The following is a 23,274-nucleotide window of genomic DNA, read 5'->3' as shown; positions in this document are numbered from 1 at the left end:
GCTTCTGTTATTTTAATGTTGTCTTTCTTAATTTGACTTTCAACTGAGGTCAAGTCAACAAAATCTTTCTGTTTCATTTCAACTACTTGAAAAGGTTTTCTTGATCTTGCCGATTTGATTAGCTCAAGTACATCTTGTGGAATATAGCTGACTGCTTTTTTTTATCTTTTCGATGAGGGCAAAATCCCTATCACACGGTAAAAAGCTATGTCCCGATACTAAAAATTTTTGATTTACTTCAGTAAAAAAGTTTGCTGACATTAGATAGTGACACAATGATATCATCTTCCAATTATTGTTTTGACCGACACATCGGACCATAGTATAAGTTTTCGTTCTGCTCCAATCTCTAGTCTCTTAAAATTCTCAAGTACATACCTTAAAATACTGGAAGATATTTCAGCACTGCCCCTCTTGGCTACAGTTTCATGCCAACAACACATAGTAGCTTCAGAGGTTCCCATATTGTGAATAGCAAAATTGTAATTTGCGTACTGACGCTGGTAATAAACATCGGAATGTGATAAGTTAGGTATAAAAATGACTTGTTGCAAATCCGCACATAAAACTATGACATTAGAATTCAACTTAGCTGCTTCTTCATCAGCTTTCAAAGATGAGTATGCACTTTCTGCTTTTCGGTGATGTAGCTCGAATTCAGTTTGAATCTTCTCCCGTTCTTCCTCATTCTCTGCAGCACTCAGTTTAATAAAATTCTTATCACATACTTTGCAAGTATCGGAGCGAGGAACTCCAAAACGTAAATTAAAATCTTCTTTGAATATTTCTCTGTAGGTATGGAATTTTACTTCAACTTTTGGATACAATATTCTAAAGAGCTCAAACATTTTGTTAATGTTTAGGTCAGGGTTGAGGCACTGTTTTTTGTTTGAGTTTCGAGAATAGTGGCTTTCTTGAGATGTAAAAGTCGAAATATGTTGTCTGATTAGGTCTTTTACAGAATCTTTGGTTTTTGTTGGACGATTTACATGTTTTCCACGACAGTCAAGCAACTTTTGATTTGACTTGATTTTTTCAAATAAAATTTGAACTCTGCGTTTTGTTATAGAAAAAGTTTCACAAAACATTTTTTGGCATACCTGTTGTCTTTTTCCAGTAATCAACAACGAATATTTTACAGTACACTGACGTTTTGATGTGGCTTCATCTACCCTCCTTCTCTTTGGCTCTACTACTTCCATACATAACCCCAAATATTGTGACTGTTCATTATATGTTTTCTTATAGGAATCATTAAATAAGTTGTGTCTCATTTCCAGCGTAATTAACCGATATCCATTGAAGGAACATGCACAAGATCTAGCCTAAAAACGGAAATATGAGTTTACAGATTTTTAACACATGTAACGTTTTTCTGCTTACCACATTAGGAGGCATTTTTTTTGAACAGAAACATTATTATAATTATTGTAAAGTTGTCCACTGTTTTTTAAGCGCTTACGCTTTTCTTTCACCCAGTTTTCAAAATTTATTTGTCGTTTTTTACCTTTATTTAGATGATTTAAGACACGTGTTGTAGACGATAACTCTCCACACTCCGCCATGTTTAATGCACAAGTAACGTTTTTCCTCTCGCGCCGTGTTTCGTAGTTCTGTAAGGAGGGTATTGAATTAAAATTACTGCTAATAGATGGTGTCACTAGTTTGCTTAACGCATAAAGAACGTTTTTCCACTGAAAAATCACTTTATCAAAATTTGTCGCTTACAACGTTTTTCCGGGCAGGTCTTCAATTACAGATCAAATTTTCAGAGTCAAAGAGGTTTTCAGGATGATTTTAGAGGAAGTGGATCAAATAGAGGTAACAGTTATAGAGGTACGAGAAACTTACAACACAACAGGGGAATGCATAGAAGCAACTTCACCCAACAGCAGGATAGGTCACATGAGATTGATGATATAACTGATGAAGTGTCTAAGGTATGTTTTATAACTGAAATAGGTAAAAATGTAGTTAATAGTGAAACAGTGAATAACTTAGAATTTGTGATTGATTCAGGATGTACTGATCACTTACTAAATGATAAAAGTATATTTACATATTTGGTCATTTTGGATAAACCTATAGATATAGCATTAGCAAAAAATGGTAACTATTTGCCTGCAGTTGGTATTGGAAATATTAATGTTTTTAGCAATGTATGTGGTCGACAAGTAGAATGTAAAATTGAAAATGCTTTTTATGTACCACAGTTACGAAAAAATTTACTTTCTGTAAAACGATTGGAAATGTCTCAGATTACTGTAATTTTTGAAAATGGTGTTGTAAAATTAATTAAGAACGGTTGTTTAATAGGATTAGGTAAAAGAGATGGTTTATACAAAATAAATTTTGAAGTAGTTCAACAGAAATGTTACTCTGTCCAAAATGACCAAAATAAAGAATTTATTAGATGGCATGAAAGGTTTTCACATTTAAATTTTAAATCACTAGAAAAATTAATTAATAAGAATTTAGTTGATGGAATAAACAAGGACATACATATTGGCGGAGTGAATTTTTTTTGTGAACCATGTATACAGGGAAAGTTTTCAAGGTTACCTTTTTCAACCAGGACAAAAAGTAATAGAATTTTAGAAATAATACATTCTGACGTGTGCGGGCCAATCAGTCCACAAACAATTGATGGTTGTAAGTATTTTGTCACTTTTATAGATGGTTTTTCAAATTTTACTATTCTTTTTTTAATTAAAAATAAAAGTGAGGTTTTCAGTAAATTTAAGGAATATTTGAGGTTTGTAGAAGCAAAATTTAATTCAAAGATTTCTAAATTAAGATGTGATAATGGGGGTGAATATGTTTCAAATAAATATAGAGAGTTTTGTAAAGAAAATGGCATTCTATTAGATTATACAGTACCATACACACCTCAACAAAATGGTAAGGCAGAGAAGATGAACCGTACTTTGGTGGAGAGAGCTAGATGCATTATGAATGCTTCAATGGTTCCTAAGTCTTTCTGGGGAGAAGCTATAAGAGCATCATGTTATGTGATAAATAGGTCACCTTCGGAAAGCCTGGATGGAGACGTTACACCAGCTGAAATATGAAACAATAAAAAACCAGATGTTAGAAATTTAAAAGTTTTTGGAAGTACTTGTTATGCTCACATTCCTGACGAATTGAGGAGTAAGTTTGATGATAAGGCAGGAAAATGTGTAATGTTGGGCTATGCACCTACAGGTTATAGGTTGTGGAATATAACTAAAAACAAAATAATTATTGCCAGGGATGTAAGGTTTAATAAAAATGAATTTTATTTTAAAGGATTGGCAACACTAGATGAAGGCATATAAGTTAGGAGCAAACGTGATGAAGGTATGGATAGGGTAGACAACATTGAAAATCCGCGTGGATGTTGTCTGTCTCCCATCGGACGCGTCCCCAGGTGGTGGATAGGGGAACGCCCTAACCAGTCCTAGGACTGGCGGGTAGGTGGGAAATAAAATACCACCCGTGAACCAAAACAGACTGGCATGGCAACCCAACAGAGTCCCTGGCCCTCCAGGTTGGGGGTTAGGCTAGAGGCTAACAACCTCTTCCTGTAAAAATCATATGTTACGGAACCTCAAGGACTATTAGCCGGACGGAACTTACGACGACGACACTGCAAACGAGAAGAATTAAGATTAGGAACATGGAACACCCGAACCCTGTACCGAGCTGGAGCACTCGCATCTCTACTAGACATAGTGAACATGTACAGAGTAGATGTTTTGGCACTGCAGGAAATGCGATGGACGGGAACAGGCATTCTTGATAAGAGAACCCACTCCATATATTATAGCTGCAATGAAAACCAACACATAGATGGAGTGGGATTTATAGTAAACCAAAGAACAAAAGGCCTAGTTATTGATTTTAAAGCCTACAGTCAAAGAATGGGCTATTTACGCTTAAAAGGTAAATTCTTTAATTACAGTTTAATTAATGCACATGCCCCGACCGACGACAAACTAGAAGACATTAAAGAACAGTTTTTCGAAGACCTAGAACAAGCCTACAGAAGATGCCCCAGAAATGACATTAAAATAGTGCTAGGTGACATGAATGCAAGAATAGGACGAGAGCATGTTTTTATGCCGAATATAGGAAGGCATAGCCTACACAACATCAGTAGCGATAATGGATTACGACTGATAAACTTAGCAGCAGCACTGAACATGACCGTCGCTAGCACCTATTTTGAACACAAGAATATACACAAGGTAACCTGGACCTCCCCTGATTTAAGAACAACTAGTCAGATTGATCACATCTTAATAGATTCAAGACACGGAACGGACATAATAAACTGCAGAAGTTATAGAGGCGCAAACATAGACTCAGACCATTGTTTAGTGATCTCAACACTAAGGGCTAGAATTTCAAACTCCAACAAAGAAAAAGAAATAAATAGAAAGAAATGGAATGTACAGAAGCTGAGAGATGCAACTGTTGCAAAACAGTACTGGGAAAATGTTACCAATAGGTTAAGGAATCAAAGTCTAGGCGAAGAAGACCAGAGAGATATAGACTCATTCTGGAACAGGATAAGGGAAGATATTGAGTCAGCAGCACAAGATGAAATAGGAACAGAAACTTGTACCCGAAAAAATCACTGGTTTGACGATGAATGCAAAGACGCAACACAGAAAAAAAAATGAAGCCTATGCAAAAATGCTTAACCGCCGAACTAAAACAAGTATAGAGAATTACCAGACAAGGAGAAGAGAAGAAAAGAAAATACACAGAATGAAGAAACGAAACCACTTAAAAAAGGAACTTCAATATATAGAAAACCTCAACAGAGAGAAAGAATTCAGAACATTCTATAAGAAAGTTAACATCAACAGAAAAGAATTTCAGGCAAACACAAATCAATGTAGAAGTTTAAATGGCGATCTCTTAACAACAAGAACAGACGTACTAAACCGATGGACGGAATATTTTAACCAGATACTTAATATAGAGGAAGAAGAAGAAAACCCGAAAGACGAAAGCTGCGAGGTAAGCGGATCAGACGAGAGGGAGGAGGATCCACCAACGATCCTGGAAGTTAAAGACGCTGTAAACAAACTAGCCAGAAACAAATCACCCGGAATAGATAATCTCCCAGCGGAATTATATAAAGAAGGTGGCCACGATATCATAATAGCGCTACAGCAGCTTATAAAAGAAATAGGGATACAGAAGTCCCTTCCCAATGATTGGAATATTGGAATACTTTGCACCATACACAAAAAGGGAGATATCTTTGAATGCTCTAACCATCGAGGAATTACGCTCCTAAATGCAGCGTATAAAATATTCTCCAATATACTATGCCATCGTATGGCACCATATGCAGAGCGAATAATAGGACAATACCAGGCTGGTTTCAGAGGTGGTAAATCAACAATTTATCAGATTTCAACCCTAAGACAAATTCTAGAGAAAACACTGGAATACGGTGTAGACACGCACCACATATTTATAGACTACAAGGCAGCCTACGACTCTGTAAATAGAAGAGAATTGTTTAGAGCAATGATAGACCTAGGAGTACCAAATCAGTTGGTAAGTTTAACCAAACTAACCCTTGAAAAAGTTGAATGCAAAGTACGAATCCAGGGGGAACTCTCTGAACCTTTTAAAACAAATAACGGGCTACGTCAGGGAGACCCACTCTCCTGTATACTATTCAAAGCTATTCTAGCTCTGGAAAACGTAATACGTACGTCACAAATCACAAATACCAGTTCAATATATAACAAATCTGTGCAAATCTTAGCATATGCTGATGATATCAATATTGTTGGGAGAACGGAAAACGCAGCACGAGAGGCGTACGTAGCATTAAAGGAAGCGGCTACAAAAATGGGTTTAATAATAAACACCAATAAAACAAAATACATGAAAATAGGTACGCAACCACAAACACTACGGCCACTTGTTATAGAAAATGACGTCATCGAAGCAGTTAACGAATTTGTATACCTGGGAACGCTCGTCAATACTGAAAATGACACTACCGCAGAGATAAACCGCAGAATTTGCACGGCTAATAGATGCTATTTTGGGCTTAATCTCCTTTTTAAATCTACAGTTATATCAAGAAATACAAAAGTAAAACTCTACAAAACAATAATACGCCCAGTCCTAACATATGGTTCAGAAACCTGGACTTCAACAAAAAGCAATGAAAACATGTTAGGATGTTTCGAAAGAAAAATACTAAGGCGCATCTATGGAGCGGTAAATGAAAATGGTGTCTGGAGAAGACGATACAACTTCGAACTCTATAGGATATACCAGGAACCAGATATCGTACACATAAAGATAGGACGTCTGAGGTGGGTAGGCCATGTAATGCGGATGGAGCAAACCGACCCAGCTAGAAAAACGCTCCTTGATAGACCTATTGGTCAAAGAAGAAGAGGAAGACCCAGAACAAGATTCCTAGATAACATCGATGAAGACATGAGAAATATGGAAATACGTGCTTGGCGGAGGAAGGCGATGGATAGGGACGACTGGAGAAAAATTCTTGGGGAGGCTAGGACCCACACAGGGTTGTAAAGCCAAAATGATGAACATTGAAAAACAGGAAATGAACCGCAGAAATGAAATAGATCAAGTTAGTATTAATGAAGAAGTAAGAAATGAACAACAGAGCACAATTCGAGCAGAAGGTAGAGGAAATAGAAATATAAAGCCACCAAAATAGTTAGAAGATTATGAGACTTATATGGCTCTATGTGCCATGAATTTGGTTGAAGATGTGCCACAGTCATTTGAAGAAGTAAAAGAAAGGAATGATAAAGATTGCTGGGTTAAGGCAATGGAAAGGGAGATTGATTCGATAAATAAAAATGGTACCTGGGACATAGTCGATAAAAAACCCGTTGGAAAGAATATTTTGGATACGAAATGGATATATACTTTTAAACCTTTTGAAGAGAGTAAATGTGATAAATATAAGGCTCGATTAGTAGTTCGAGGATTTGCACAAGAGAAGGGAACAGATTATGAAAAAATTTATTCCCCAGTAGTGAAAATGACCACCATTAGAACGATCTTGGCTATTGGAAATCAATTTTCATTTTATTTCAGACAACTAGATGTTAAGTCAGCATTCTTGAACGGAAATTTTGAAGAAGAAGTCTATATATATTCGCCAGAGGGAGTAGAATGTAAAAATGAAGTATATAGATTGAATAAAGTATTGTATGGGTTAAAACAATCATCACAATGTTGGAACATAGAAATTAACACTTATTTACTTGAAATTGGATTTATAAGGTCCGAGAATGATTTTTGTTTATATATTACAAGTAATGATAATTTTGCAACATATTTTTTAATTTATGTAGATGATATAATAGTTTGTGGTCCTGATAATGATTTTATAAACTATATTGTAAAGCAGTTAATGAAAAAGTTTGAATTGAAGGATAAGGGTAAACTTGAATATTTTCTTGGTTTAGAAATAAACTATGATAGAGACAAAGGTATTTTACACATTAGTCAGACAAGATATATTAAACAGATCTTAAGAAAGTTTGGTATGGATTCTTGCAATCCTACTTCTATACCAATAGATCCAAAATTGAATTTGACATGCAGTGATAATAATAATTCAAATAAACCTGTGAGACAATTAATAGGTTGCTTAATGTATCTTATGTTAGGTAGTCGACCTGACATATGTTTCGCTCTTAATTATTTCTCTAGATACCAAGACAAGGCATCAGATGAAATATGGATTCATTTAAAAAGGGTATTGAATAAGGGAATATTGTAGGAAAAATGAACAGCCAATGGTAAGTTTTGTAGATTCTGATTGGGGAAGTGACCGAATTGATCGAAAATCAGTTACTGGTTATGTAATAAAGTTATTTGGAAATGTAGTATCATGGGTAATAAGAAAACAAAACTGTATAACTTTATCAACAACGGAAGCTGAACTAGTAGCTTTATGTGCTTGTGTTACTGAAAATTTATTTATGAGAAAATTATTAATTGATTTAAATATTGAAGTAAAACAAATAACAATTTTTGAAGATAACCAAGGGTGTTTAGCACTTGTGAAAAATCAGGGAAATAACAAGAGAGTGAAGCATATGGATTTAAAGTATCGATTTGTTACTGAGTGTGTAGAGAAGGGAATTTTAGATTTAAGGTATGTTAGTTCTAAAGAGCAACAAGCTGATGGGCTTACAAAAAGCCTACCTGTAATGAGTTTCTCTACATTTAAGAATTTTCTATGCTTGAAAGGTTTTTAACGAGGGAGGGTATTGTGAATCGCTAACAACCTCCTTTCTGTCCTCCTTTCTGTCCCCTTTCTAATAAGAAGAAGAGAACTGAGAGAAGAGAGATAGAATTTAATGTTAAGAGATGATATTTGAATTTGTACTTTTGTTTTAATCTAATATAATCGGAGGAAATAAACATTAAATATGAAAGCAGTTTTTTTTATTAATTAGCCAGATTGTTGATTAAAGAAAACAAAATAATTTGACCTACATAGGTTTCGCTCAGGGTCTGTAATTCTATATTTAGCATTTTTTTTTATAAGTTACGTTTGTACTTTCATGGAATATATAAATAAAAAATGTGTTGTATGAAATTTTATTACAACTGATGGAAAAGATACCCGCAAGAAAAAAAATCAAACATGCCTTCCAACTTTGTTTTCATCATATAGAAATTGTAGAATCATTTTAGATTGTACATAAGTGTACTCAGTTACTCCTACCAGTATGTAAAAACAAAAATTAACATACAGTTCTTATAAGCATAATAACACCTGGAAGGTTCTTGTAGAAGTAGCACCAAATGGTGTCATCACATATGTCAGCAGTGAATATCCTGGATCCACTTCTGATAAAAAAACTGTGGCATTCTAGACCAAATGAGCTATGGTAATATTATTCTAGCGGATAAAGGTTTCTTAATTAAAGATTTATTGTCTGAGGGGTACACTTAAATATTCCTCATTTCCTAAGTGCTCCTCAGTTTACAGAACCAAACAAAACACCCCATAGCAATCATGAAAATTATAGTGGAAGTGAGGATTTTCTGGGGTACATTGAAATAACAACCGCCATGTTTTGTTCGATAGCAACGACTTCGTCTTTATTTCAATAATCAATATTGGCAACACGCCACACACCGAGTGTTTACAAAAGTTATACAAAGATGGCGCTACATGTATTAAAACACCCTTTTTGATACATCACAACACCCCCACTTATCAAAAAAATATCTAAACTTTCAAACCCAAACCTAGCCTAAATTTAGAATTTTTAACATTTTTCAGCCCTTTAGTAAGGATGTCAGCCAGCATTTCATCAGTACCCAAATACTTTAACTTAATAACATTATTTTGGATAGTCTCTCTGATGAAATGGTGGCGAATGTCAATATGTTTTGTTTTTTCATGGAATACTGGATTTATGCACAACTTCTGACCCCCTTGATTGTCATTATACAAAACATTTGAATCCAGTCTTCCTTGAATTTCCGACAACAAATAAACTAAGTAAATGACTTCCTTAGTAGCCTCCCCTAAAGCTACATACTCCGCTTCAGTGCTAGAAAGAGCCACTGGTTTCTGTTTAACACTCTTCCAAGAAATCGCACCACCCGAAAGTTTAAAAACAAAACCTGTGTAAGATATTCTATCTAACTCATTTGAGACCCAATCAGCATCAACAAACCCTGTTAAATCCAAATCATCCCTTTTATAAGTCAAACAAATGTCTTTAGTCCCCTTCGAATACCTCAATATCTTTTTAGTACATTTCCAGTGATACTCATTATGACTTTAATTAAATTGACTCAAAAAACTTACACTATATGCAATATCTGGTCTTGTCAAAACTGCTAAAAACATTAGACTACCAATTAATTTTTGATATAAAGGATTTTCAACTTTTTCTGAGCAATGAGCAATGACTTTCCGTAAAATCAAAATTATCTATTGGCGAGCTGACAACATTGCACTCCTCCATATTAAACTTTCTTAACAAATTACCATGCACAACCTCGAGCAATTCTGCAGCACTATTTCCACTACTCTTGAATGGCAACCGAGTCTGCTTTCCCTCACAGCACACTTGATACAGATTATGCAAACTTGCCCGCCCTTTATAGTTCAAGCCCTCAACTGCTCCATCCCTCATTATACCCAAATATCTAAAGTTAATGTGACCAAAACGTCTATGGCACAAATCACAACAATCCTGAGCATACATAGAGAACGCCACTGGCTGAGACTTGACAAAATTAAGTCTATAAACTTGATTAATTAAATCAGCTGTAGCCACACTTGTACCTTTACTATTAAAAATCTCACAACCCTTCTGGTTAAAAACAACCTTATTACCATTTAAAATCAACTGGCTAACTGACAGTAAATTGGTTGTAATATTGGGTACACAATGAACATTTTTAACTACAATGTCAAAGTTTTTATTGCTACTTACTGTAGTTAACTCTACTTCTCCAGCACACAACACTGGCATTTTTTCATTGTTGGCTACTAAAATTTCTTTGAGCTTTATATCCTGGGATGCATTTTTTATCCAGTCATTTCTTGACGTTAAATGCACACTTGCTCCAGAGTCAATATACCAATCTGAATTGTTAAATTCACCATTTAAAAAGACCGCACTAAAAGCACTCTTATCTTCCGGTTTTCTCTGCTGTTTTCGAAAACTCAAAATCCCTTTTCAAAACTAGGCACTTGCTTTTATAATGACCTATTTGTTTACATCCAAAACAAATCACATGTTCTTTATTGTCATTTTTAACACTGCCACCGCCGTCTTTGGGATGTTTTCGGAACTTGCCTTGACTGGCAAAAGCACTACCAGCAGATTTCTCGCTGCCCGCGTTCCTACCAGTTCCATCTTTCTGCATATTAATTAACTTGGACTTTATTGCATTCCCTGTAATTTGAATTCCAGAGTGTTCCAAAGCCATTATCATTGGGGTGAATCTGTTTGGCAATCCTGCTAGCAACAATGAACCAATCAACTCACTAGTAATTTCGAATCCACTCCGAATTCATTTCTGGGCTGTTTTAATCGTCTGCCCTTTATAATTCTCCATACTGTCACAATTATCCAACCGCAAACTTATGAGAGTCCTAAGTAAATCAATTTTTCGTGTAAAACTTTTCTCGCCATACAGTTTTTTAATGTTATCCACACATCCAACGCTCTTGCCGCCTCTCGAATATGCACATAAATGGATGGATCAATTGATAAACAAATCTTTGCCCTCGTGTCTGCATTTGTTTCACCATTTTCTTCCAGGCATTTCGATAAACCATCAAGCACAAAAACGTTTTCAATCGCAAAAGCCCATTTATCATAGTTCTCGCGACCCATTAATTTTGGCACACTGGCTAAATAATTCGTAGCCGCCATTTTCAGTCCACAAAACAAACTGCGAATTTCACTCGACCCTACATGACTACGTTACCAAAAAAACTCACAACTGATACCTTCAGGTTATAGAGCTTTAAAACTGAATGCTGGGGCCATAACCTCATGAAAATTATAGTGGAAGTGAGGATTTTCTGGGGTACATTGAAATAACAAACGCCATGTTTTGTTCGATAGCAACGACTTCGTCTTTATTTCAATAATCAATATTGGCAACACGCCATACACCGAGTGTTTACAAAAGTCATGATACTATGACTAACAAGATAGGATCTTCCCGTAGCACAAAATCGGTCATGTTCGCGCATGCCGTCATTGGAGAGTAGAATTTGAATTCTTGTTAAAGTTAAATGGGATTTGTATGCATTCTGTGATGAAATTATTCAATTAGCAAAATAATAATATTAAATAAAGGTTTAATAATTACAATAATCGTACACAAAAGGATATCTCCAAACTATTTATTAAAGATTATTTATTGATACATACAAAAAACTGACATTACGAACGTGCAACTCTCCAACTACGTCACGACTTATGCGCAATATATTATCTTCTTAGTCATAGTATCATGACAAAAGTTATACAAAGATGGCGCTACATGTATTAAAACACTCTTTTTTGATACATCACAACAAGCAACAGCTAGGATACATGTTAGAGGGCGATCCGAAGAATAAAGTGTTACAATATATTGCAGCAAATTCCAAATTTTTACATGTCTCAAATAACGGTGATATTTCAGTTATGTACTGCTTTAACAAATTTTCAATACTCTCTTATTAAAGAAGTTGAGCAGTATTACTCATAAAGTACTTTATTGGTGTTAGTGAAAGGGTGTAACATTTATTCTTGTGAAAATAAAATAATGAATGAAGATGGTGAAAGATAAATTTGGATCTGTGACATCAATCAAATTTTGTAGTTGAACCAGTTGAAGTGTAAACCTTTAAAGAAAGATTTGTTGATTTATTAACTCCAAGCAACATATGTTTATAGAGGGGTATCAAAAAATTCAATAATAATGTTCATACAACATACAATTCTCAAACAAATAAAAATTATTAAAGGGTGTCATTTTAAAAATTGCTTTATATTTAACAACAGATATATTTTTTTAATTTGGTTTTAAATCTTTAATAAGTTTTGCTTATAGCTTTTACTCTTGGAGGTATAAATATATCTTTACAAATCAACTGTTAAACAAATTTATGACATGCTAGCTTTGTAGTAATAAGAAAAATTATTTGATGGTCAATTCCTAATATTTTTTATTGAATTTTACCATTTGATCTCTTCTAACATAAAATATGATTGCCACTTATTCCAAATTGTCTTCAAACCAGGCATAATTTTAAAATCTGCCTCTGAAGTTAATTGTGACAAGTCCACTTTTCAATCAGGAATTTATTGTTGTATATCTTGTAATAAGTATCCTTTATAAAATGTATAACACTCTAAATCAATATTTAATGGAGCTCATTTCTAATGCTACTGCAATTGCTTCTTGTGCTAGAGAAAATAATTACATGGTTTACAACAATAATGAATTATTTAAATTTTGGGTATATTAAATTTATTTTTTAAATTTATCCTGTTTTTTCACAATGTAAACCCTTGTAAATACTTAATGAAACACTACTTACTTTTTGAAAAGTTTATTAATGTTATAAAATTTATGTATAAAAATAAATTTATTTTCTGACAACTTATTAATAGAAATCAAAATAAGCAAGAAAAGAAATAATGTTCGCAGCAGTAATGTCCACACAACTATACATTTATTTTTAAATAAAAAAAATGTGAAATACAATGGACCAGCCAGTTGATTCTGTTGATCAAAATTTACATTTAATAACATAGAAAAAATAATAAAGTTTTATATAATAAATTAAAATTTATCTTAATAATAAATAGAAAATGTAACAAAACAAAAATATACAAAAACATACGTCTTGTGACAATGAGACCTTACCCAATGACATTTATTTATTTGTCAATGAGCAATTGCCCAATCTAAATACAATATTATAATACTATACAGTATGTACAATAATTTTAAAACCGTAATTTATGACATGTCATAAAATTTACAAATAACATACATGAAAAGAAATAAACAAAAAAAAAACAATTTAAAATCGATTAAACTAAATTACACAGCTAATAGCATCAAAGAATCATGTGCAAGATATTAATTGCATTTGAATTTGGTATATTAAATTTTTTAAACACTCACTATGGCAATTTAATAGAAAGGTTTACACATAATGTTATATTACAACTAAAAGTCCTTATTCACTACTTAAACTAGTAGAAAAGGAATATCTATATAGACACCTAAAAACAATAAAATATTAATTTAAATATTTTTCAACTTCATAACTAATTTCAATGATTTATTGATTTACATTAAAATAACTCTGATAAAAACAACAACAAAATTTTTTGAAATAAAGAAAAAATAATTAAGTTTTAACAAAGAATATGTTTTAATCTAACACAATATAACCAGATATAAGCTCTGGGATGTTGGCACCTTATTGATCGAATTTCGTAAAAATAATTATACCGACTGAACCAAGCCATTTTATTGTTGCTTCTTAAAAGACAGAGAAGATTATTTTTCACGTTGAGAACGACTATGAATAACTGTTCTGATGAGACTTATTAAGTCGAAATACGTATCAACAGATACATAGACGCTTTGTACGTGAAATCAAATCTTTGCTGTCTTTTTCATTTTATTCGGATCTACTCTGTATGAGTACAAGAATTCTAGAGGTGATTCTAGATTTATAATATATTGTATTGTATCACTGTGAGAATTCCAATATACACCCAACGTTTTGTTACTCTCATCTTCCATTAAATACAATTTACTAACCTCGGAATTGTCAGCTACATTACAATCTCTTAAAAGATCAGTTCTGTTTGTCAGCCATTTTCTCAAACTAAAACCTGCAGACTTCAAAATATGAGAAACCTCTTTCTGAATTGTTAATAATTCTTTAATTGTATTGCAACCAGTCAATAAGTCATCTATATAAAAGTCTTGTTTTATCACTTTTGCAGCCCTAGGATATTCAAATTCATTATCATTAGCTAATTGAACTAGACAGCGTGTAGCCAAAAATGGTGCCGAAGCTGTACCATAAGTTACAGTATTTAACTCGAAACAACTTAATTCCTCACTAGGATTTTCCCTCCAAAATATTCTTTGGAATGAACATTGCTCCTTGTATATTAATATCTTCCTGTACATTTTTGAAATATCTGCACTCATAACATAAGGATAACATCTAAATCTGAGCAAAATGGAAAACAAATCAGACTGAACAGTAGGGCCTACATACAGGGCATCATTTAAAGAAATACCACTGGTAGATTTTGCACTGGCGTCAAAAACTACCCGGCACTTAGTGGTTAAAGAATTTTCTCGAATTACCGCATAGTGTGGCATATAATAATTCAAATTTTCCAAACTATCATTTTCATTAATTTTTGTCATATGATTTAAACTTTCATATTCACGCATAAAGTCAACATAGTAAGTTTTTAGAGAATTATTTTTATTTAATTTTTGCTCCAAAGAATAAAATCGTTTTAAAACTGCCTTTCGTGAGTCACCTAAAGAATCGATATTTTTGTTCAAAGGCATTTTTACCATAAAACGTCCTTCAGAGTTCCTATATGCATTTTTCAAAAAATCATCTTCACACTTTTGTTCATTCACATTTTATTTAAAATCGAAATAGTTTCAAAATTCTCCATTTGAAAAAATTGACTTAATTGATCACTTATTATTTTTTCAAAACTATCAGCTGTAATCGCAGAGTGACAAGAAATTATGAAATAATTTTGATTTGGCAACATTGCATTTCCAGAAATAACCCAACCTAACAAAGTCTTTTGTAAGACAGGCATATCTTTACCTAAATTCAATTGTCCTATACAAAGTAATTGCCAAAAAATACCACTACCTAACAAAATATTCACCTCTCTACTTTTGTAAAATTCTGAATCAGCAAGTTTTATATTTTCTGGTATTTCAAATAGAGACCTATTCATGTTAAGTGTAGGCAAGTTTTCTGTAATTTTATTTATTATCAAACAGGACACTTTTTAAAGTTTTACTTTTAAGTTAAAAGACACAGTTTTAAAATTTGAGTTTAAAGAACCTATTTCAATGATAGTTTTGTGTTTAATTGTAGATGTAGCTTTTCCAACACCTTTTACTGTTAAACTAAAATTTATCTTTTCAAGATTTAATTTCTTGCACAATGATTCAGTTACAAAACAACATTGAGACCCATTATCTAGTAAAACTCTTGCTGAATGATATTTGCCATATTTATCTTTTACTTGTACTATAGCTGTTGCAAGCAAAACTTCTGTAGGTCTAAAAGAATTTATTGTATGAGAAACTAAAGTGTGTTGAGCTTCCGTTGTACTATTATTTTCATTATTGTTAAAATTATTATTTATTTGTTGCACTTGATTACGATCAATATGTATCAGAGTATTGTGTTTTCGAAAGCATTTTCTGCACCCACTGTAAGTGCAATGTTCTGACAAATGTCCTGGCCTAAAACAGTTTATACATAATTTTTTCTCAAACAATTGTTGACTACGCTCATTTATTGGAATACTTAAAAGATGGTTACAGTCATAAACTGAATGCTCGTTTTTACAAAAATAGCACTTTGGTTTACTTGTACTTATATGTGAAGTGGAAAAATTCTTTATTGAATGTTTATTGCGAAATTTATTTTCTGTTTTAATAGCAACCTTGGAAGTTGCTCCCTTGTGTTCTAATTTTTTCATTAGTCCTAACCTATAAATTAAAAATTCCTCTATATCACTCATTTTCGGTTTTTCACCCTTAACTACATAGGATTCCCATTCTTTTTGTGTTTCTTCATCAAACTTAGTTGTCAAGATATAAATAAGCAATGTATCTACAGAGGGATCTTGAAAACTTTCTAAAGCTCTTAAATTTTTGGTAGTGTTTAAATAGAGATCTCTCAAACCTATATGATCATGCTTCAGCATAGCTGATTGTTCAAAAATTGCTTTTATATGGTTAAAAATTATTAAGTTATTATTCTCATAGTATTGGCAGAGCAGTTTCCAAGCAATATCATAGTTTGCCTCACTTTTTTGAATACCCATCAATAAATCTTTTGCCTCACCTTCTAATGACATTTTTAAATAATGAAATTTATCTATCTTGGGTGTATTGTATCATGTATAATATCTAATGGGTGTATTATATCACCTTGTATATAAGACTCTTGTGATTGATTACCTTGTAAATTGACTTCTTGTAATTGATTACCTTGTAAATTGACTTCTTGTAATTGATCACCTTGTATGTTAACCTTTTGTATTTTATTACTGTGTTGTGAATTTTTTGAAGACACTGGACTACAATAATTATTGTCGCTTGCTCTTATTATTTCTTTTAAATTTCCTAATACCCAAAAATAGGTTAACTCGAATTCTTTTCTTTCTTTCTCTTGATCTTTTAATAAATTTTCATCATCTATTAATTTAAGTTCAATTTTTGATTGAATTTCCTCAAATTCATTTTGAAGAGGATCAGCTTTTTCTATTTTAGTGAGAATTGTACTATATAAGGTAGGGTCTTTCAAAATTAACCCCTCTTCAAACTCTATGTCTTGAATATAATGTTTGAAAGGGGTAATTTTCCCTTTAATTTGACCCCTAATCAGGTTTAACGGCTTTAATTCTTCTTCCATGATTTATATTACAGATAGAAGTATATTATTTTAAGAAATAGTACTAGGTAAGTAGGTATAGCTTAGTATTTTACTATTTAAATATTGTATGTGCCTAGTATTAGTTATTGTAAATAGTAAATATTGTTAATAGTAATTTATTTATTAAATATTGTAATGGATATATTGTTAATATTAATTTGTTTCTTGAATATTGTAATAGAAATATTGTTAAGTAATATTAATTTATTTATTGAATATTGTATTTTCTATTAATTAATGACTATGTAAATAGTAAATATTTTTGAGTAATATTGATTTACTTATTTTTATCAAATCAAAGGAATATTGAAATAGAAATGGGAAAAACTCACAGAATAGGATCGGTTGGCCACCCGACTCTCCATGTGCTTCCAGTTTCCTCCAGCTATTTTTTACTATTTACTAGTTTTTACTGTTAAATCCTTAAATCCAGCGATTAAGGACCATGTTTCGTACTCGATGTAATGGACTGTATTTAATTCACCTTTTTGTTTAAATAAAAATTTACAAGAATTTCGGTAATTGCCTCTTTATTCTTGATGTATATAAAATCTAACCTAACAATCTGCCGAAAACCGGCGTTCACACTTCACACTTATATTTTTCCATAGGCAACACTAACTACATTACGTTATATTGGTTGCATAACCAGTAGGGTATGAAAATTAAGTAAAATCTATAAGGCGTCAGCAGGTTGTATTAGGCCCATCTTTATATTTCCGCACACTTTTTTCTGAGACTTTCAGACATTTGGATGTTAACTGAAATGTTTTTGATATTAAGAACATTTCGTCGGCATCATATGAAAATTGCCTAAGTACCAAAACGTAAATTTTATAGGAAGTGAAAAAAAAAGTTCCCGAATTCGCTGAAGGGTTTTCTTTACACCAAAATGCCCTCCTGATGGACTGACGTGTAACTGACGAAGTACTTCGGCTATTCTGCTCTTTGGGATCACCCACTGTCTTCTCTTCTCTGAACCGTCATCATTTTCCAGGACTCGTTTGAGCAAGCCATCTTCCATGATAAATGAGTCCCACTGGGCCCAATACGTCTTAACTACTGAGCATAGGTTTGATATTTCTTGTCAAGGTGGTCGACGGTTTTCTTTTTTCCATTTTCGAATTTTCTGTATAACTGGATCTCTTTCTTGTTCTTCTCTGATCTTAGTAGGCGTCCAGTCGTCATTGACCATCGTTGTTCTTAGCACTGCTGCTTCCTTGGATTCCGTTTTGTTGCAGTGGGAACACTCTGCTGGGCATGGCCTTCTGGAAAGAGAATCAGCGTTTCTGTGGCTAACTCCGGCCCGGTGTTCAATCTTGAAATCGTATTCTTGGAGTCGTTCGATCCATCTGGCTATCTGTCCCTCTGGATTCTTAAACTGCATCAACCACTTAAGGGCGGCATGGTCGGTTCGGATTAAAAACTTCCTTCCATAGAGGTATTGATAGAAGTGCTCTACTGATTTCATTACTGCCAGAAGTTCTCTTCTCGTGACAAAATAATTCCGCTCAGGTTTTGAAAGAACTTTACTAAAATATCCGAGGACTCGTTCCTGTCCTCCTTGAATCTGAGACAGCACTCCTTCAATTCCCACATTACTTGCATCTAAATCTAAGATTAACTCTCCTTCTGGCAGTGGATACCCTAAAATTGGTGCTGTTATTAAATGTTTTTTTAAGGTCTCAAAGGCATTTTGGCAGTCTGTATCCCAGCGGTATTCTCTTGCTTCCTCTGTAAGTCGCGTTAATGGCTTAGCGATATCTGCAAACTTCTTAATAAACCTTCGGTAGTAAGTACATAGTCCAAGAAAACTTCTAACTTGATGTTTGTCCGTTGGTACTGGCCATTATTTAATGGAATCAATTTTTCCCTGATCCACGGCCACTCCTTCTTTACTGACTATATGACTCAGATAATTGACTTTACCTTGAAATAGCTGGCACTTCTTGGGGTTTAACATCAATTGGGCAGCTTTAAGTCGATTAAAAACGTTTTCTAAATTCTTCAAATGTTCTTCAAATGTCTCACCCAAGACGATTATGTCATCTAGATAAACCAGGCATGTTTTCCAAGATAACCCTCTCAACACATTTTCCATAAGCCTCTCAAATGTCGCAGGAGCATTACAGAGTCCAAATGGCATAACGTTGAATTGCCACAATCCAGATCCTATGGTGAAGGCTGTCTTCTCTTTATCTACTGGGTCCATTTCTACCTGCCAGTATCTAGACTTCAAATCCAAAGTAGAAAACAATTTACTTCCAGCCAATGTGTCCAATGTGTCGTCGATCCGACTCAGAGGATAACTATCTTTCTTGGTAACGTTGTTCAGCAAACGGTAATCCACACAGAACCTCGTCGTTCCGTCTTTCTTCTTAACCAGGACCACCGGAGAGACCCATGGGCTCGTAGAAGGTTCTATCACCCCGTCTTTCTTCATTTCCTGAACAATCGTTTCGGCTTCCTCTCTTTTCGCCTGTGGTAATCGTCGAACTGTTTGACGAATTGGCTTAGCATTACCAGTATCAATTTTATGCTTAACAACGGTAGTTCTTCCCGTCTTTCCTCCTTTCGGTACGAAAATATCACGATACTGCCGAAGAAATTCCCTTAATTTCCTTTTCTCCATCTGATTCAGAGACTGTCCTGCAACTGCAACCATTTGGTCGAATTTGTCGTTGGAATTATTAGATGTTGTCGTCTGACGGATTATGGATGTCACAGGTACACAAGTTCCTACTTTTGTCTCTTTCTTGATGGTTACTGGGTAGTCATTGACATTGATAAGTCTCACAGGAATTTCTTTAGCCGCAGTCACCAATTCCTTTCCAATTATGATTCCTCGGCCAACCTCGTTGTCATGGTTCCAAGACTCCATCATAACGGGTGTCCCTTCGTCCACAATTCCCTGTAGCCGCGCTACTATGATTGTTTCACTTCTCGCAGACACGACTGTATCTTCTTTAACGGCTGCTTGCATAGTGTTGTCATCATGTGGATGAAGAAATACCTCCTCGTTACCAACTTTGATTACCGTATTCTTAAAATCCAATTGGAATCCATGCGTATTCATTACGCCCATTCCTAATATAACATCCTCTTCGATGTCAGCAACTATAACAGTATGGACGAACTTTTCTGCTCCAATTCCTAATTGTATCTGGATTTCTCCATGAATGTTGGCATTTTCACCTGTAGCGGTACGAAGTCGTAACCTCGTTGGTAACAGTTTCTTACGGCTGTTTATAACTGTCGGGCGTATAATGGTTCTGGTCGCTCCGGTATCCACCAACAACGTATGCTTTTCACCATTAATTTCTCCATCTACATATACACTATCTTCACGACATTTCAAAGAAGCTATTAGTATGAGAGGGTCTTTGGAAAAGTTCTGGGTCGAAGCTGCCCCCCTAAGGCCGACCTGTTCTAGTTTTCCTGATGGTGAGTTTCTTGATTTGCGTCGTACCTAGGATGCTTACAGGAACTTCGTACGTGTCCTATTTCGCCACAATTCCAGCATCTTATGGTCTTCATTTCTTGTATGTCATGCTTTTCATCATATTAACGAGCTGGTCAAGTTTATCTTCATCTCCTTCCTCTTTTACAGTCCTAACTTTACTGTACCTGCCAGAGGCCTGCGTAGCTGACTCGTATTCGAGGGCGGCGGATAAGACATCAACCAGCGTCTTGTGACGAGCTTATCGTAGTGTTCTCTGCATTTCATGATCACGAAGACCATCAATAAACGTTTGAACGGCCAACTTTTCCATCATGTCTTCGGGAGCTGTTGGATAAGCATATCTTACTAATCTGGCAATATCTACCTCATATTCTTGAAGAGCCTCATTTTTCTTTTGTCTTCGATTTTTAAGCTGCGACTGATATACACGCTCCAAGTGTTCGTGGCCATATCGCATATTGAACCTCTTCTTAAGTTGTTCGAAATCATCCGTCTCCTCTACGGCTATGGTCTGGAGCACATCTAAGGCATCTCCTCGAAGAGCGATAGTCAGGTTTACAGCCTTTTCTTTTTCAGACCATCCATTCGCTCTTACAGCTGATTCGAACTGTTTCATGTAGTTGTTCCATGATGATTTTCCGTCGAAAGTTGGCACTTTAACATGAACAGAACCTCCACTTCCTTCAAATTTCGGCCGTGTTTCCAACTTACATTTCGTCTCGTCTTCTTTTGTCTCCACTGTAATCGGATTGTTTCCTCTCTCTGCTGTCCCTGTTTCTTCCATCTTCCTTTCCATCTCTTTCATCTTTTCTTCGAAGGCCAACTTATCGGCAGCAACTTGGTGTTTTAACGAAGATATTCTATCGTCGAGGGCAGACATCTCAGAAGCGACTTTAGAGATGTTAGCAGAAACTTTACTTTCCAGGGAAGAAATCTCGTTAGAAACTTTGTTTTTTAATGAAGCGATGTCGCCGGATACTTTGTTCTCCAATGATGCGATGTCACCAGAAACTTTGTTCTCTAATGATTCGATGTCACCAGAAACTTTGGCTACATCAGAAGAAACTTTCGAAATCGACGAGAGGACAGCATCTTCAAATATATAAGTCTCTGGGTCCAATTCTTCTTCTAGCAAAGCGTTCTTTAGTCGTTGGACTAACTCAACCTTTTTTCCGATAGAAGCTAATTCTCTCTCCTCGAGATGTCTTCTTAAATTCGTCACTGTGAGCTCATAAATCGTCGTCATTTTCACAATTTAAAAATATTCACTTCGGAACAAACTTGTTATGATTATTATAAGTCTAATTTACTTTTATTTCACTTCCGACACCATTTGTAATATTTTTAATAATTCTAATCTATCTATTATTTATTTAATAAAAGGTTCTATTTATAACACTTATAAATTTATTAAAGTCTTTATTAAATAATTTATCTTAATTATACAATTTATTATAATTCGTGCGTACAATTTAAACGCGGCGCGCGATCTTCAGATATTAACTAACTGGTCTTTAAAAACTTTCGTATTTATATAAAAAGCACCGTTAACTAGAATCTCGTCGAAGAATGTCGACCTGACCCTTGGCAAAAAATCTAGAAGGTCACGCCATACTGGTTTTATTCAGCCTAGGGAGACCCGTCGATCTTCTTACTAGAAAATACTCGAATGAATAAGCATATTAGTAATAAACATGTTTACCGTTCTGATTCATACGACACGTCACCATCTATCGTAACAAACTATCAATAGATTTTTAATTTTGTTTTTAATTTAAGTTTTTATCGCTAAATTTCCCACCTCGACTAGTTTCATCTCGTTTTATTTAACAGATTCTTATGTTTTCCATCTTTTGCGTTATTTTGCCGGTTATTAGACACTCATCACTGTATTATACGAATTTCACTCGTGAATTAAATGCACGGGTTTTAAATAAACCCCCCTCCTCAAGTACTGGATACGTAGAAATCAGCCCAAAACATAGGACCTTTGGCTTTGTGCATAACTTATCGTATGATATTGAAATTGAATGATCTGGAGGTAGAATATAAAGAAGAACAAAAATGCGTCAGTAAACTCACAATTGGTTCTGTTGTCCCTTTATTTTATTTCTAAAATCACAACACGTGCATGAAACCAACAAATCATTTTAATATGAAAATGGCGTAACTCCATTTATAATGAAAACTGAAAAATGCCCAAGTCCCATGCCTAATTTTAAGAGAATTTAACAAAAAAAAACACACCCGTATGGACTTTTTTTCAAAACTTACTTACCTGAACTATTTGACAGCTAATTCCAATTACTGTTTCAATAAAAAATCTCGTTTTTAAACGTATAAATGCAATAATTCTGGATGCACGTTATTAAACCACGTTCACAGTGAATAATGTGCGGACTTACGCAAAATTCACGTTGCTTCAGATAACGTCGGATTTGGGCAACATTCAAATCCATATCTTGTGGCACCATCTAGTAAGTAATCGCTTAAATATTTTGCAGTGATGATGGTTATGATTTAATATTATTACCAAACCTCGACGTAAGCGACCCTTACGGATATTTTGTTAACTGAGTTATGGCAT

Source organism: Diabrotica undecimpunctata, chromosome 7 (genome assembly GCF_040954645.1).
Source record: "Diabrotica undecimpunctata isolate CICGRU chromosome 7, icDiaUnde3, whole genome shotgun sequence".
In the NCBI taxonomy this organism is placed as follows: Eukaryota; Metazoa; Arthropoda; class Insecta; order Coleoptera; family Chrysomelidae; genus Diabrotica; species Diabrotica undecimpunctata.
This window is presented reverse-complemented; position numbering follows the sequence as displayed.